Source organism: Nicotiana tabacum, chromosome 6, assembly GCF_000715075.1.
Source record: "Nicotiana tabacum cultivar K326 chromosome 6, ASM71507v2, whole genome shotgun sequence".
In the NCBI taxonomy this organism is placed as follows: Eukaryota; Viridiplantae; Streptophyta; class Magnoliopsida; order Solanales; family Solanaceae; genus Nicotiana; species Nicotiana tabacum.
Genome location: NC_134085.1, coordinates 218,497,626 through 218,509,558, shown reverse-complemented (window position 1 = coordinate 218,509,558; position 11,933 = coordinate 218,497,626).

Below are 11,933 nucleotides of genomic sequence, written 5' to 3'. Positions count from 1 at the left end.
TAGCTTCCTTTTTCCTTCGATTGTCGGAATGGTGTGGAGACTATATATAGGGTTTCTACCGTCGCTGTGAATGATCACTTCCTGGTGATTCCATTCAAATTTTATTGCCTGATGTAGTGTTTATGCTATATCCCCAGCAACATGAATCCACGGCCGTCCCAGCAGCAAGTTGTAATATGTTGGCATGTCTATTACCTAGAAATCGATGTCGAACCATGTTGGTCCCATTTGTAAGCATAGAACAATCTTACCAATAGTGGACCTCTGGGAACCGTCGAAGGCTTTCACATTGATATCTCCATCTTTTATCTCGTGTAGTCCTTTACCCAATTTCTTGAGTGTTATCAACGGACACATATTGAGATTGGAACCTCCATCGATCAGGATTCTGGTGATGAAATAATCTTCGCATTGCACGGTGATGTGTAGTGCCTTGTTGTGCCCCAGCCCTTCAGGTGGCAGCTCGTCTTCATGAAAGGTGATCTTATGGCTTTCCAGAACTTGTCCTACCATGTTAGCCATTTCCCCACCAGTGATATTACTTGGCACGTATGCTTCACTTAGTACCTTTAATAGAGCATTCTTGTGTGCCTCAGAATTTTGTAGCAAAGCAAGAATGGAGATTTGCGCTGATGTTTTGTTCAACTGGTCGATGACCGAGTATTCTTTGGCCTGTATCTTTCTCCAAAGATCGTCTGGACCCGTCTCGATGAGGGCGGCCGATTGGAGGCCTGCTTGCTTGACTCAGCTAGATGTTCAGGGGTATAGACTCTACCAGTTCTTGCCATACCCTGTGCTACAACAGTCTCTTTGAACCTGACCTTGCCCTTCTTCCTTGCCTCGGCTGTATAGTCCCAGGGTACAACATTTCTATGGAATAGTGTCATGGTCGACATTGCCACTGGGATTGGCGTGGCTAACCTCACTCCGAATGGAGCGTGTGTGCCTTGGGTGGCAAAACTGCAACCTCGAATGGCGTGGGTGCATTTTCCGGAGACATGAATTCGACCTCAATTAGTGCCGGTGTCTTTGTAGATGATGTTGCTTCAAACTCAAGTGGCACAGACATATTTACCTCAGTGTCCTCAGATGGTTGAATCCGGACTATAATTGGATTGAGAGTAACTATTGGCTTCTTTGGGTCATCGCCTTCTGCGATCAACCCGATTGATCCATCGGGATCCTAGTCATCTTCTATTTCAATCATGTGGATACCTCCACACTTATAGTCTGGTAGAGGGTTGTTGCGGACATTCGACGCGGGTTCCTTTGCCACAATGATCTTGTTATCAATTAAGGACTAGATTTTGTCTTTCAAAGAAAGACATTCATCGATAGTGTGCCCTGTTATGCCGGAGTGGTATGCATAGGATTTGTTTGGGTTAACCCACTGAAATAGGTTCTTAGGGGTCGCAGCAGGGATATGGGTGACATAACCAGCAACTTTGAGTCTCTCGTACAACTGGTCAATGGGTTTGACAATGGTTGTATATTATTTTGTAGGTTTGTGATCAAAATTAGGTCGAGGTCTAGGAAAGTTTTGGTGCGCAGGAGGTGATTGATAGTGGGATGGTTGAGCATTATAGGTTTGGTAGACATGAGTGGGTTGAGAGTATCTGGGTGAAGTAGGTTAACATGTGGGAGGTGGAGGTGATTGATAAGTTGGTGGTGAGGATGCTTGGTAGTTCGGAGTTGGCTGGTATCTGAGTGGAGGTGTTGGGTAAGTTTGGTATTTGATAGGTTCTGTGCAACCATTACGGCTCCTACATCCTTTTTCTTGGACACACTACCGGACTGCAAGACCTTATTTGTAGCTTGCAAGGCCTCGAAGTTTGTAACCATGCCACTTTTAATACCCTATTCAATTCTTTCACCTAGTTTGATAATGTCAGAGAACTTGTGGCTCTCGATCATTATCAGTCGTTCGTAATACTGTGGGTCCTGAGCCCAGACAAAGAATTTGTTCATCTATTCCTCCTTTAAGGCAGGTCTAACCTTAGAGGCTTCGGACCTCTAGCGAGTAGCATACTCGCGAAACATTTCTGTAGGCTTTTTCTTTAGATTCTGAATATAGAACACATCCGGCGCATTCTCTGTGTTAAATTTGACCCTGTCCATAAAGTCGAACGCCATGCTTACTCAGGTTGACCACTTCTTGGATCTTGGCCGATGTATCAGGACAACGTATCTCCTTTCAAACTCCTCATGAACAGCTTCATGCAGATTCTCTCGTCTTTCCCTACTCCAACCAACTTGTCATAGTACATCCTCAAATGGACCCCTGGATCACCCGTACTATCAAACATTTCGAACTTAGGAGGTTTGTACCTCTCAGGCAGTTCGACATCAAGTTGTATGCACAGATCCTCATAGTTCAGCCCCTCGATTCCTTTACTTCCTTCAACTCCCTAAATCCGGTTAGTCAATTTCTTAAGTTCCTCAGCCAGGTTTATGATGAGCAGGTCTTTTTCATCAGACTCGGGTGTGCTTGAGATAGGTTGGGTGGAGTATGGCATGGTCTCCATGTAGATAGGGGTGTGATGGTGACTTGGTGTGTGAGTGTGAAAATGGTCATTTGTGGGGTTTTGAGGTTTTGGGATGAGTAGTGGAGTGTTGTTTGGGATATGGCAAGTGTTGCATTGATTTTTTGGTGGAACAGTGTGATGGTGAGGAGCGGTATGATTCTGTTGCTATGGGATGTTTTGAGGAGGTGTGGGGTTTTGTGTATTGGGAAAGTTGATATCTGGAGTGCTGAGGGGAAAATGACAGGCTTGCCAGATTCCGAACCTGATCGAGCACTTCTTGGAATTTCAACAGCTTTTGTTCAAGTCGGGATACATTCTCCTTAGGAACCTAAGTACCATGGCCATTAGTGGACTCTACCCGTTCAGTTGGATTCTCCTTTCTGGCGTTGTTCAAATCTTCCATCTTGCCTTTGTTCTTTTTTTTGGCAGGACTAAGAAGAAGAGTTGGTGGAGGGCCCCTGGATCTCGTAGAATAGGATGATGTTACCAGAGTGCACGAACTAACCTTTGGGGAGGGGAATAATAAAAACAAAAATAAAATACTGCAACACTTTTTATATTCTTCACTAACTTGATTATTATTTTTGTTTTTAAACACACATAGTGCGGAATGTAAAACATGTCCTAATATGGGAACCTCTTTGTGCCCGAGGTAGGCATGGAGACAAATTAATTTGGAGAACTTAGGATGTTAAATGCCTCATTTTATTGATAAAAAGTAGACGAATCCCAAATTGATATTAAATAAACAGGAAATAAAAGTCACTAATGGCCATGAGCCTTATTACAATTTATAAAGCGAAAAGATAAACTCTATTTGGTCCCAGAAGGACCTTCCCCAAATTCGGCATCCTTGGCTCCGTCGAACAACTTTCCCAACTCGCGAAGTCCCAGCAATAGGTATGCTCTAGCTAGGTGTCCACCTTTGGTCCCTTAAGCATTTTGACAATCTTCGACCCTTTTGAGAATCTTTCTCTCCAATTCCACTATGCCTCGCTCCAAGTATCCTAGCCGCTTGTTGGCACTGACAGTCATGTCCTTCCATTCCTCAATCAGCTTCTGGTTGAACTCTTGTATCTTACGGTGTTCGCTTTCGTACTCTTAGACCCTTTTGCACAGTTGGTTGTATTTGGCATGTGCCTCGGCCCTTTCATCTATGATCCTGTGACCTTGAGCAAACCCTGGATGGCCCAGACCATCATGATTGTCTTCCAACCAACCAGAGTAGAAAGGAGCGCAACCAGCATGATACCTGTCTGGCTCGATGGTTTCTCTCCCTATTATGATCTTGCGGTGCCACATATGTTGAGCTTAGCACTTGTAAGGACTATCATCATTCTGGAAGTCAGCCCAGAAATGACTCATCTTGTCGACCCTGGGTATAACCTACTTCCTACCAGCTTGCCTCATAACTCGGAGAGGGACGTAAGGGTATGTTCCTCTCAGACCGATCAGTATCAGGAAAGGTGCATCTCTGGATCGGGCGATGAACTCCTCGGTCGAAAACCACTCGAACATCTATTGGACCCGTTCCTCAGTCAGATTATCAAATAGCTCGACCCATCCTTTGGCATCCTCCGGCTGAGCGAACATATTGGGGATGTAACTCATTCGCTTTGGATAATGGAAAGAGATGTGATCATCCCAGTCCCTTCATTGAATCTCTTGTCGGTATTCGCCCCTTTGGAGATGTTCCATGAGCCAGAGTTGAAGTAATAAATTGTAGCCTTCGAAGTGTTTTGCTCCTTGTTGACACATCTCCAAGGCTCGATATATGTTGGAAACGATCATGGGCACGATGCTGAATGGCTGCCCACCAATTCCTTCCATTAGGGTCTTAGTTACCATAGCCAGCCTGGTATGGATACTTGCCTTCTTCATCGAAAACACGATCAGACCTAGAAAACAAATCATGAAGATGAAAACCCTTCGATGGATGTGCCCCAAGGATGTGATGGCAAACTCGTCAGGGTAGGTACGATAGGATTTGCTGTGACCTTACCTTTCATACAAATAGTCAAAAGGGATGTAGGATTCCTTCAGACATGTCAATTCTTGATTTTTCTTCAAACCCATCATTTTGAGGAAACCCCTACCTTTGCGGTTTTCAGGCATCAGCAGACCTAGAGTTTCCCACACTAGACCGGCCAATCCTCCTATCTCCTCTAGCAAGGGTGTCATTTCAATGTCCCTAAAGTGGAATACAGCCCTTTCACAATCCTAAAACAATGTAGCAGCTTCTATGATCTTGTTGTTAGATTGGATCTCCAGAAGGGATGGTAGATTTCCCAGATATTTTCGGATGAGATTTTGATCACTAGAGTGAAGATCTTTCTACCAACTTAGCAGTCTTGGGTGGATGTTGGTGACCATGCCGAATCTAGGGACTTCATGTCTCATATTTCTACAAAACAAATAGGGTTAAGCCCTTACCCCCACCAGACTCGACTATTTAATACCAACAATTAGCATGGAGCATTTAGTTCTCTAAATAAATACACAGAACGTGGTGGTGTCTGTTTGGGTTCAGGGAAACCCGGTGGACTTTGGACAAGGCTATCTTAAAGGATCATTATGTGGACAACATAACTGACTCGGCTAGGTTTAACCATGATGCATGCACAATTTGAACAGAGTAAGGTTTGTATGGGGTTTTAGATTGGTACCCTTGAGCGGACTACTCAAGGGGGAAGGCACGAAACCGGTGACTGCACCGCTGATCGACTGGTTTTACCGCAAATATGCCTTTCTGAATTTAGGGGGGTAATGATATAGGAAGAGCGCAACCATTCATTATAAGCGTTGCTATAGTATTTGTTTGGACGAGTGGAGTATGATGTTGAGCATGATTATGAAATAATTAAAACATGTTGGCACGTATTTGTATATTAATAAAGCGATAAATACATCAGTTTCATAATTTAAAGCAGCAATAAAGGAAGGAAATAGAGAAGATCGGTCAGTTCTGCTTTTGAAAAGAAATTAAATGCTTAAAGGAATTAAACAAGTAATTGCACATAAGGGAGGAACAAAATTCACAAGAACAATCTGAAGTGGTAAAAGCCTAAGATCCCCAGCAGAGTCGCCATGCTGTCGCGCGCCTTTTTTCCCTCTTCGCATCGGAAAATAGTGTTTATGACATTTTGGGTATGGGACAACTCATTCCTTTTGGGAATTGGGTTTGCATTTGAAGAGTCGCCACTTAATGATTTAAGGTGCATTAGGACACCTATAAGAATTAATTTCTAAGTTTGTTAATAACCAGAGATTGGGTAAGGGCTTGAAATTATCCTAAGGGAAAGGTGTTAGACACCCCTCAGGATCCACTAGTGTTATTTCCGGCCAGACAGTTTTTGTGAATTTTGTACAATTAGCAGATAGACAAATATAGGCTAAAATAGTAGGGGATTTAAGTTTGAACACATAAGAGTTTTAAAATTATTAAAAGGCGAATTTTGAAAAGGAGTTACAGTTCTACAAATACTTGAGAATATAAAAGGAGGGGGGTCCTAGGTTTATTTATAATATGGATCACATCAATGCGATACCGGTATGACACTCCTCAGAAGAGGGGATACACGTGATATTAGCACACCGGTCATTATATCTATATCTACCCTTCCCACCCCGTTAAGGTATTAAAGCACGAATTGGTCTCGGCCTCTATTACAAGCTATTACCCGTCCCATTCCTATCAGTCTCAGAGAGATTTATGACTACTATTCCTATAAGAGGGAGGATTTTAGGATGACTCTTGGGTTTTAAAGGTAAAAAGACTAAGACGACATAAAAAACACATATGACTGCATATTAGAGGAAACATATAAACAACTAAGAGGCTCATATATACCGCCTCAAATAAAAGCACATAAATAGCTTGACTTAAACACATTTAGGGTCAAAATTTAAAGGTACTAAGGCAGGGTGCTTTAATTGTTGAAGTAGACCATATTTATTACATAACTCAGATAAGAAGTCCGAATCAGGCCTGCCTGCTGGTCGTAGCAGTGCTAATTAAACAAAGGCGAGTTTAGTTTTATCAAGCAATTACCTAAGGCTTGCCTAAGTGTGTATTGGTGATGTCATATAAGCATGATATCTATTATTGATTAGGAAAGCAGCATAACAATGGTTAATTTTAAAACATGCGATTTGGACCCTATAGGCATGCTTTCTAAATCGTATTAATAAAAGGAGTAGGTTGCTTAAACTGATTCATGACAGGCATGAGTCAAACTAATTTTAACTAGACTGATTTAGATCCTATAGGCATGATCTCTATTATAGCTGATTTCAATTCCTATATGCATGGTATCTAAGTGTTAACGACCAATTTTGATCCTATAAGCATAGTATCTAATTGAACATGTAGTGAAGTAGGCAGGATTTATTTGATTAAAGCGAAATTCCTATAGGCAGGATTTATTTGATTAAAGCGAAATTCCTATAGGCATGATTTCTATTAAAATGAATTTTAATCTATGGGCATGATCTCTATTTGTGTAAAAGTAAAGCACGCAGAACTTGAATTAAAATAGAGCAGATCCTATAGGCATGGTGTCTAAGTGTGGAAGTAAAGCATGCAGAACTTGAATTAGAACAGAACAGATCCTATAGGCATGTTCTCTACCTTTCTAATAGCTAAAACATGCATAATTACCACATCCCTTTCACTAGCCAACCTCAATATTTGTTAAATTATTACAGACTAAATACTGAATTACATCAGAAAAGTGCAAAATAAGAAGTTACAACCATAGGAAGCCTGATTCTGACTTCCTCTCTGAGTTATGGAAAAAACCACCACAAATGCCACTTGTTTCAAAGCCTTTATCAGACCTGGATGTATCAAAGTTCCCTAAGGGTCTCAAGGGACTCCGGGCAGTGCTTACACCCAGGTTTGCATAACCAAATAGAGATGGGTGAAGTGTGAAAGGGCCAGCCCTTATGTGTCCAAGTTCAGAGGGAGCTCAAGGGTCCTAAGGCAAGGCTCACACAAGAGGGGCAGAACCTAGGTTCTAAGAATATAGTGGAAGTGCATAACACTGAGATTTATTTAAAAATGGGTTGGAAATAGTAAGTAGTAAGGATGTTTTGAAAACAGTAGTAGTAAAACTCAAACTACACAGAATCAACAGTTACACAAAGGGGTCAGGGGTTTTGGGATTACATTGCACGAAGCACATGACCCTAGAAAGGATCAGATTTTGTCATGTACAGCAATAGATGATGCTGGCATGCCCACAAACCAGCCAAAGAACACAAACACATAGGGGGATATGGGGGTTTGGGATTTATAAGTCGGCAAATCACACAACAAGTGACTGACAGAGTGCATACATAAGGGAAAACATTAATTTAGAAGGGGAGGGAACATATTACAGCATGCTTAGTAATGTAACTTGATTGCATAAACATAAGCAGAAGCAGGTAAGGGTGAAGGAAACTGAAACAGCTAAAGAAACATGTTGTTGTTGATGCTTGAAGATTAACTAGGACATACCAGTAGAGTAATAATGTGCAGAAAGGAAAAGTAGGCAAAAATTCCACAGTCTAGCTTTAGCTTTCAGCCGGCTAGACAAAGCAGTAGCACAAGTAGTAGTAGAGAAAAGAGAGAAAGTTTTGAGTGTAAGTGTGTGTTCTTGAACATAACTGTTCTTGTCTTTGAAAGAAAAGAGGGTGGATATTTATAGTTTTGAAAGCTGGTGAAGAATAAGGTAATAAGTAAAGTCTTAACACAAACATGGAAACAATCACAAGTCAGAATCAATTGCCACAAGTGATTTTCTTTAATTAAGAATCATTGTTTAAAGGGTAGTAGCAGGTCTAATTAAGGAAAGAAAATAAGTTTGGGGATAGATTGATTATTTCCATAAAAGGGGTAGTAAAAGCATGAAACAAACAATCAAGTCTAAATACAAAATATGCTTATTTTGGGAAAGAATTCAGCAAGGTAAAACATCACAGTAAAGGGAAAGGAATCAATTAATTTTAAACATGCGAGTGAAATTAGGGTTCATAAAAGAAAATCTTCTGTAATCAATCACAAAATCAAGATCAATCCAGGAAGAAACTTCAGCATATAAATAGAACGAACAGGAACATTAGACATGCGAGGCCAAATATATTGGCAAAAGAGATAGCACAAACATACAGTAATAGCAGGAGTAAGCTAGGATTCAATAGTAAAAGAAACCTACTCGAAGCATAGTAGCCAACAAAGTCAAGTAGTCACATAGAACCAGAGTGCAGAGAACCAAACTAACAGGTAAAGAAAATCAAAAACAAGTAAAGAACTCACAACAATAAGTGAGGAAGGCCCTTTTAATAAATTAGGGTTTCAACAATAGTCGAGTTAAAAGAATAGTAAGAACTCAAAATTAGATAAGTCAAACAAGGAAAAAGATTCGAACACACCGAACTTAATCGAAACAAGTATGCGTATAAAATAAACAAAGAGAGTTTCAGAACCCCGGATAGAACCAAAACACTTATGGTTTTCAACATGCTGATTCAAGTAGAAGAAAAGGCGTAAATAAATTTGAACATAGTAAAAATCATGAAACAATACCAAAAATCAGAGAAGAGATCTTTTAAAAGAGGTTAAGAGAGACCCTATTAGTTGAAGACGAAGAGTTGTTTTGAAAATCGAATATTTTTAAAGGAAAACACTTGAGGGGTTCATAACATTCACAGATCTAAGATAGATCTAAAGAAAATTGAATGATCTTAAAAGTTAGGGTTTCAGAGAACCCAGAAAAAGGTGAGAAAGATCTTAAAAAGTTACCGATCTAGCCGGAAAAGCCATGGATCTGACTTGAACGGCCATGGATGGCCGGAGAAAGTCCATGAATAGAAGTTGAGCAAGGACTGGACCAGATCTCTTCGATATCTATCCATGAAATCACACAAACGGGCCACCAGAAGATGTAGGAGACCGATGTACATCTTAAACAGCCATGGGAGTCCATGGATTGGGTGGGGATTGAAGTGGGTTAGGGTGGCGGCGGCTAGGGTTTAGCTGAGGCTACAGAGAGAATTGGAGAGGAAAGGGATTCAAGGGCGGTGGGTGGTGAGAAATGATTTAGGGTAAGGGGTCATTTTGGGTTAAAAATGATAAGGGGGAATGGTGGCCGTTGATCTAAATGATCAATGACCAGGATTAAAATGGTTAGGTGGGGAATCCGGGTTGAGTTGTTTAAATTGGGTTAGGGGTCGGGTTTGAATGGGAATTGGGCCGGGAAATTGGGTTTAATTTGAGGTTTAATTTAGCTAAAATTGAAATGTAATTGGGCTATTATTTAACTAGCCAATTTTCCCCTTTTAAAATTATAAAAACAGTAAATTAATTTCTGAAAATAAATTGAAAACACTAAAATGATTTATAACATATAATTAATAGTTTAAAAGTATATGGCTTAATTTTATGAATATAAAACATAATTAAACCTTAAAATGGCTAATATTGCAATAGATGCAATTAGCTTTGAAAATACTAAATAAAATTGTAAAAATATGTAAAAATTACCTTATCCATATTTTGGAATAAATATGAAAATACATTAGATGAATTATCAAATTAATAATTTTGGAAATAATTATTGGGGATTTTATGGATAAAAATGGGAAATAAATCAATTTAAAACCCTTAAAAATTATGGAAAAATAATAAAACACTTGGACATGCTTATATATGCATATATATTCTATTTTGAAAGTATTTTGCATATTGAAAATATATAGAAAAAAATTGGGTATCAACACTCTTAACATAAACAAATTGAAAACAAGAAAAAAAAATGAATAGGGTGGATGAAAAACTCCCTGATCAAACTGCATCATCGTTTTTCTCCTCTGAGGCTTCCCACTCCTCATCTTGTGCTTCCTTCTCCTCCTCCTCCTCCTCCTCCTCATTATCCCCATCATCTGACTTCTCCACTTCGGCCTCAGACTGCTTAGGTATGTTGACATCCTCATCCGCTGGGAGTTTGTATCCATCACCTAGCCCAACCAGCTGCTGAGCATGAGCGTTGAGCGGGAACCACTCCTCCAATATGGCCCTCTCCTCCATAGTGGCCCCAATCCGAAGCTGCAAGTCCATCATCCCATATAAATGGCCATAAAGCTCTCATTGTGCACATTGCGCTCAACCCCTGTCAGTGAAGTTGTGGTATTCTCCTCCTTAACCCGGACATTTGTAAGGTCCGTTAGTCTTAGGGATGGAGCAATGATGTGATCTAACTCCTTATCCTCCTCCACCTCCTCTTGTCGCAAGTACTGAGTCAACATGTTTGCAAAGGGCATTCGATCAATTTTCTTGCTAGTTCGCACTTGGGTCATCTGGTAATGGATCAAGTGGCCCACATTCACCCTTTGGACCATCATTAATAAATATAACATGCAAGTCCTTTCACGGCTGATAAGAGTGTCATGGATGCATGGTAGGAGCCATGTATTAATCAGTTTCAACCACACTTGCACTTCTGTCTTTATATTCTTCTTTGGGAATTTCCTATGGCGATTGGTTTTCTTATCCCGCACCCAAGACACCACAGAGTTGATACTACAAAGAGTGTGTTTTAGCTCTCTATAAGTAGGAAGGATTATGAAATTGTACAAGGGTCCCTGGGGAACATCCGATGCACCTAAGAAATTGCATATCGTCGAGGCTGAAAAATCGATCAACCTTCTCTGAATAGGCACCAGCTGCTCAGGATCCTCTGGGTCAAAATTGGCATAAAACTCCCTCACAAGATTGACATTTACATCCCCTGTATTTTTGAACACATAACTCAACCCCAACTCATTGATGCCCTCCAAATAGCTTGGTACTTGGCTTGCAGGCTACGCTCGTGAATAGCATCTTCCGGATGTATATATTTTGGCCTACAACGCTTGTACCAATCCTTAACATGTGGGGGTATGCTTTTGATGCCAAACTCCCGCTATCCTTGAGGTTGTGGATGAGTGGCTGCTATAGCTGCCACGGCTTGCAGGCCTTCACCTTGACTAGAAGTAGCTTCCCCCTTTTCTCTTCTTCGGGGGAGGTGCGGAGGTATCCTTAGCCTTAGATGGAACAGTGGATGTGGCCTTGCCTTTACCAGTGTTTTTACTTGGAGGCATATTCGTACCTGCACAAGTGAGCATTAATCAATTTAAGCTCCATTGCAACATTTCAAAACATGGTTTGGCCACCCAACACTTAAGAGTTTAACACATGATTTTCAACTATTTCCGAGGTTACTCAGACTTCACCTCATCTTTTCTTAGCATGAGAATCAAGCAATGACACATGAGTGCTTCCTCCAATTTGGAAGCATCGGGCTACCAATGAGCCACCCCACACTTAAGATTTTAAAGTGGCGCCCAACTATATAGCAGTAGTCTTACAATCCCGGAGACTCGGGC